The following is a 7,374-nucleotide window of genomic DNA, read 5'->3' on the forward strand; positions in this document are numbered from 1 at the left end:
AAAGGTTCTAGATAGAGGCTCAATATACTGTAGAACCCATTTTTAGGGTTATTTGATCAGAACCCCAGGGGTTCTTGTTCACAGAACCAGCATTGGTTCCATTTAGAACCCTTGGGTTCCATATAGGGTTCTATATGGAACCAATTCCGGTTATATATTGAACCTTAAGGGGTGCCATATATGAAGCAAGCGTTTAACTATTTTCATATAACTCATATAACTCGAACACTTTTCTAAGAGTGTAGAACGAACGCATGGTTGTATTTTTGTGTCAGACTTTTCTAACAGTATAGCTCATAACTTGAGGGAAATTATGGGGTGAATATTTTGGTGTAGACTATTTTCCAGATTAAGTTTAATCTTATTTCATCAAATGAGTATTGTATTGCTAGGTTTTCTATAATCCCAAACCTTACACCTAAGCAAACAATGTGGATTATACCAGTGGCAATACATTGCAGGGATGTGAATGGAGACAGAGAAATAGTGATAAGACCTAGCGCGATACATACATGTGCTTGTAAATGGGAGGAGTGGTAACTGTCATGACAGCACACAGTTCTCCACTCTAATTAGTACAGTAATTATGAAATGCTAATGAACGATCAAAGATATTATAATTACACTACTTTCTGATGTGGAATTGAAGGACGGAGCGGGAACGTTATATATTCCTTTTTGGAATTAGTTCCCTTGACAACGTACATGCTCTGTATATTTTTTTGTCGGTTCTATTGTGCTCTGTTTGTGCTCTAAAAGATTCCTGAAATTCTTATTCTGGTATGTATCCTGCTAGCTAGAGCGACACATGTTACACCTGGGTCTGACGACGAGACGTCAACACTGGCGTTTTTTCGCCTGCAGATTCTCTCTCTCGCTCTCTCTCTCTCTCTCTCTTTCTCTCTCTCCCTTTCTCTCTTTCTCTCTCACTTTGCAGCATGTTTGTAGTGTGGTGATGGTGGTTGTGTTTTCCCGAGCTGGCCGCGGCGCTACCAGACCGGTTAAACACTATTCTGCAACTGATCACGCTGTGATTTGGTGCTCGGGCAGGGTTCCACTGACAGACCAGCGTGGGACTCATCATTAGGTTTGTAGTACTTTGATATTTGTTGTCCGACTTCAAATTAAATGCATTGATAACGAGAACAGTGAATATAATTGATTTGACTTGTTTTTGTTTGTTCATTTTACCAAAGTCTGATATGAACTTTGTTACTAAGGCCTAAATTCGAAGCTAAAATGTGATATGTTGTGTGTTTGGGTTAACGACGATATGGAGAGTTCATAGGCCTACTTTTTAACACTTAGAAATTACACTGTTACAAATATTAATGAAAAGCAAAAATATATATTAATGTATTTATTAATGAATTATTAATATAATACATTTATTCATTTCATCCCTGAAACGGCTTAAACTTTGGGGGAGTTGATGAATTGCTCGGTTTATGAATATTATCGACAACGGCAAAGACGGGGCTCGATGGAACTCAGCTAATGTTGTTCACTGACACAAACAAGATATCGACAAAATGGACATCGTTGGAAAATAAGCTCTCGTTAACATGTTCAATATTTGTAGCCATTTATATACAATCCAAGCGCCATAACAGGCTACGTATTCTGTATTGTTGTATTCAGTTTCTCAGTAGGCCTATATGCTATTTTGTTGCTGGCCACAGCATACATTTTGAAACTATTTACATTTAACAATGGTGGAATTCACAATGATTTACCATGACAGGGTTACGAGATTTATCAAATAAAATGGCAAGATGTAGAAAGTAAAATGTCATATTTACACCGATTTTGATTAGATAGAATATCAAAAAGTGAGTCCTTGAGAGGGGCTCTTTTGGAATGTGCTCCTCTTATGCGCCGCAGACAGCTCAGGCTTGATTAAACGAATTTCGTCACAAGGCGGCGACAAATATACCAGATTATTATGCACAATGGGCTAATAATGCACCGTTTCGTTGCCTAATAAAGGTTTGCTATATGTCAGGAGGATTTCTAATTTCTAAAATAATAAATCAAATGTTAACGAATTAACGAAACTTTTATGCTAGGATTTGTTGATGTCCACAGAAATGCTGACCCATGTTGACTCCAATGCTTCCAACAGTTGTGTCAAATTGGCTGGATCTCCTTTGGGTGATGGACCATTCTTGATACACACGGGAAACTGTTCAGCCTGAAAAACCCAGCAGCGTTGCAGCTCTTGACACGGTGTGCCTGCACCTACTACCATGCCCCATTCAAAGGCACTTAACTGTTGTGTTTTGCCCATTCACCCTCTGAAGATCACACATTCACAATCCATGACTAAGTTGTCTCAAGGCTTAAAAATCATTCTTTAACCTGTCTCATCACCCTCATCTACACTGATTAAAGTGGATTTAACAAGTGACATCAATAAGGGATCATATCTTTTACCTGCATTCCCCTGGTCAGTCTGTGTCATGGAAAAAGAAGATGTTCTTAATGTTTTGTAAACTCGGTGTATACAGGATACAAGTGAAAAAACAAACAAGAACATTATCATTAGCCAAAATAAATTTTTACTTGTTCAAGTTGAACTTGATTTGAGTATATAAGTAAGTCCAAAATGGATAACAGTATGGCAAACACAAGGTTATGTTGTGGTGTGTATTGATTTAGGCAACATTATTAGAATACGAACGATCTAGAACACATAGGTCTAGTTCACGGGTTTTTCACGTGGCCTATTTAAATCAACCACCATGTGGGAAAAGAACAATCCATAAGCAATGTATTATTCTATTTACCTTTCTTTCTCTAAAGTACAAATCACTACAGACGACCAAAGCGATGGTAAAACATGTCAGTCAATCCGTTGAAGGGAACATTGCATGTTCATTAACAGCCAACTAATTGAAACGGCAACAATCAATCGCATTATTAGGGTTAAGGGCGCTGCAGGAACAAATACATTGAATGCTACCAGTTAGGGTATCATCTTATTAGCCTCAGCGGATTGTCGATGATGGGACAGTGAAATAATAGCTTGCACCGCATTGATTATCTCGCTGCTCTGCATCGAAGCTGTCACTCCAGTCCACTGCCGATCTGAAGTCTTTTGCATGGGCCAGTTGCAGCATTTATATGGAGACAAGCCACATTAGGGGTCAATCACTCCAGGCCAGCAAGGCCTACCAAAGCCAGGCCAACTAACTAAAACAAACCGTTTAAATGCATGATATAAGTCTAAAGATTATCATATATTTTTTATTTTTTTTATAACAGTATGTTGTCAATATTGTTTCAAATGTTGGTTGACGTTTTGACTGCACAATCTGTCAAATGTCCTGTTCAATGGTCCTTTAAATAATAGACACACTAGCCTTAATATGTATCATTTGAGTACAACCTTTTAACTGTTTCACCATATCATAATCCACAGTGTTTCGTTATCATTGTTGAGAAGGTTTACATTTCCCCAGCCCCCTCAGTAGCCTATACCAAGCAAAGTGGCAGGGTCAGACGGTTGAAATGACAAATGTTGCCTTTAACCATTTATTTGACAGAAGAGTGTAGGCCGATGAAGAATGGAAAATGATGTATATATTATGTATCTATTCTATTGACTCACTTCCAGTTGATCAGCATCTGGTCAGCAAATATCACACTTTACATGCAGGGACAAATGACAAATTATGCATTTAATCATTTGCATTACAGTAGAGTATTGTTCTACTGAGGTAGAAAAGTAAGATCATTTTTCATAAATCAGCGCTCCATTCAAAAAATTATATTTCTGCTTCAATCCCTCCGGTATAAATTGGCTCAGCTTCAGATGACAAATAGGCCTACTCATCAAAAGACTCTCACATGTTTATTTAAAAAGAAACTCCACTAGCTAATTATAACTTGTATATGTATGGGACATTATCAATTAATTAGGCGAATTAATATAAATTAAATTGTCATCTCCCAAAATGAGTGAAATGGATCAGCCTTCTTTTTTTAAAAACAATTATTCAGTGAGTCTATGACCAGGGTGACATTTTATAGGCCTATACTGATTAAAGTTGTACTTTTTTTTTGTAAAATGTATGTTATTTAAATAAAAAAAAGTTGCCAGGTTAAATTACTTATATAATATTTAGATTTTTCTCTCAGCAGCACACACATATGGTACATTAACTTACAAATAGTCTTACAATTTTATGTGGGGTGTAAAGACACTGAAAATAAGGTTTTGAAATAAACATATATAGAGTTGAAGTTCAGAAGTTTACATACACTTAGGTTGGAGTCATTAAAACTCGTTTTTCAACCACAAATTTCTTGTTAACAAACTATAGTTTTGGCAAGTAAGACAACTACTTTGTGTACGACACAAGTAATTTGTCCAACAATTGTTTACAGAAAGATTGTTTCACTTATAATTCACTGTATCACAATTCCAGTGGGTCAGAAGTTTACATACACTAAGTTGACTGTGCCTTTAAACAGCTTGGAAAATTCCAGAAAATGATATCATGGCCTTAGAAGCTTCTGATAGGCTAATTGACATCATTTGAGTCAATTGGAGGTGTACCTGTGGATGTATTTCAAGGCCTACCTTCAAACTCAGTGCCTCTTTGCATGACATCATGGGAAAATCAAAAGAAATCAGCCAAGACCTCAGAATTTTTTTTTAGACCACCACAAGTCTGGTTCATAATTGGTAGCAATTTTCAAATGCCTGAAGGTACCACGTTTATCTGTACAAACAATAGTACGCAAGTATAAACACCATGGGACCACGCAGCCGTCATACCGCTCAGGAAGGAGACGCGTTCTGTCTCCTAGAGATAAATGTACTTTGGTGGGAAAAGTGCAAATCAATTCCAGAACAACAGCAAAGGACCTTGTGAAGATGCTGGACGAAACAGGTACAAAAGTATCTATATCCAAGGTAAAACGAGTCCTATATCGACATAACCTTAAAGGCCGCTCAGAAAGGAAGAAACCTCTGCTTCAAAACTGCCATTAAAAAGCCAGACTACGGTTTGCAGCTGCACATGGGGACAAAGATCGTACTTTTTGGAGAGATGTCCTCTGGTTTGATGAAACAAAAATAGAACTGTTTGGCCATAATGATCATCGTTATGTTTGGAGGAAAAAGGGGGAGGCTTGCAAGCCGAAGAACACCATCCCAACAATGAAGCCCGGGGGTGGCAGCATCATGTTGTGGGGGTGCTTTGCTGCAGGAGGGACTGGTGCACTTCACAAAATAGATGGCATCATCAGGAAGCAAAATTATGTGGATATATTGAAGCAACATCTCAAGACATCAGTCAGGAAGTTAAAGTTTGGTCGCAAAAGGGTTTTCCAAATGGACAATGACCCCAAGCATACTTCCAAAGTTGTGGCAAAATGGATTAAGGACAACAAAGTCAAGGTATTGGAGTGGCCATCACAAAGCCCTGACCTCAAGCCTATAGAACATTTGTGGGCAGAACTGAAAAAACGTGTGCGAGCGAGGAGGTCTACAAACCTGACTCACTTACACCAGCTCTGTCAGGAGGAATGGGCCAAAATTCCCCCAACTTATTGTGGGAAGCTTGTGGAAGGCTCCCTGAAACGTTTGACAAAAGTTTAACAATTTAAAGGCTTTGCTTCCAAATACTAATATAGTGTATGTAAACTTCTGACCCACTGGGAATGTGATGAAAGAAATACATGCGTAAATAAATCATTCTCTCTACTATTACTCTGACATTTCACATTCTTAAAATAAAGTGGTGATCCTAACTGTCATTTAACAGGGAATTTTTACTAGGATTAAATGTCAGGAATTGTGAAAAACTGATATTAAATGTATTTGGCTAAGGTGTATGTAAACTTCCGACTTCAACTGTATACTATATATATATATATATATATATATATATATATGTTTTAAAAGATACAGACGAAAATACAGAAATAAGCTACTATCATGATCTTCAAATAGATCTACAAACTTGAAGAAGTTGCCAATAGTATACTGGAGTAGCCACAACAGATTTTTTTAATAGGATAAGATATAACACAAGTGTGCCTCTTCTCCCTTGGACAAAATACTGATATAATCATAAAGCAACTGACAGTGGACAGATTCAGACCTCAAAGAATAGTCTGTAGATTAGATTTACAGTAGACCTGATAGCTACTGTAGTAGATACATGTTTGGGTGTGGGTGTGATAGTATTATGGAAAATGTCACCCTGAATTGCTACCACCAGTGAGAGCTACTGTATTCTTACAGTAATTAGAAGTAGTTAGAATTAGTGAAGGCTTAATTAGTGTTACAAATGACTAATAATGCTTGTAATAGTTATGTGGCATAAATTAATTGTCACTCTACTCCAATACTTCATGACAGTTCAAGTAGATTACATTTCCAGCAACAATGTGATTATTTAATGTGTTTACTTTTTAAAACAAGCTCTCAGTGCTGTCTCAATGAGCACATGTTGACATGAAGCAGGGGATAACAGGACAGTTGTGTGGTTAGGGTTGCTGTGACATTGACTAGATGTCAGAGACGTTACTTTCAGATGGACCACTTACCAACCGGAGGGGAAAGGTCAAGGGTCGGTCAATAAATCTCTAAAGACTTTTACAACCTTTCTATTTCCTCACTAACATGTTGACTGCTGATGCTCATTAAAACACGATCCTGTTTAGCCGCTTTAAAGTCTGAAGGAAGGAACAATGTCTAATGTGGATCTATGGATATTGTGTGACTGTCAGCTAGCGGATGCTTGGCAGACATCCACACACCAATAACTAATTTATACCAGTATTATCAGTGAGATTATTACAGTAATCACACTATAGACGGTTTGTTGTTTAGCAAACAAATTTGGCTTAGATTGTTGACAACATGTTATTAACTAAATTTCATATATAAATGTTTATTGAAAACATAAATACATTTGCACAATGAGCACTTGTTGTCTCTGAAACATATCGTTAGGGTTGTTATTTAGCTATCTAGCTAATTTTAGCCATATTAGCATTGGCATGAAATCAGTCAAAACACTTCAAAACAATACTTGATATTAAGAACAATATAAAACTAGCTGAAACTAGCCACCCACGATTCCCCACATGGTAGCTTCTTGTCATTGTTGCTAGCTATCTGGCCATTCAGAATCATAACAATGTACGGCTTCCTGCCCCTTTGATTCGCCATTTTTGTGAAGTTGTTAGCCAACCTGTCCATATAAAATATGTAGAACATCCTCCATGTGAGCAGGCTGGAAAAGACTAACATGAAGTTGTTATGCATCAAAATTCAACTTGAAATAATCTCTTAGGAGCTGTGGTATTAAAGGTATTGAGCTTTCCGTGCAATGTGACATTTGCAATGCGTTC

The sequence above is a fragment of the Oncorhynchus mykiss genome, chromosome 30 (genome assembly GCF_013265735.2).
Source record: "Oncorhynchus mykiss isolate Arlee chromosome 30, USDA_OmykA_1.1, whole genome shotgun sequence".
NCBI classification, from domain to species: domain Eukaryota; kingdom Metazoa; phylum Chordata; class Actinopteri; order Salmoniformes; family Salmonidae; genus Oncorhynchus; species Oncorhynchus mykiss.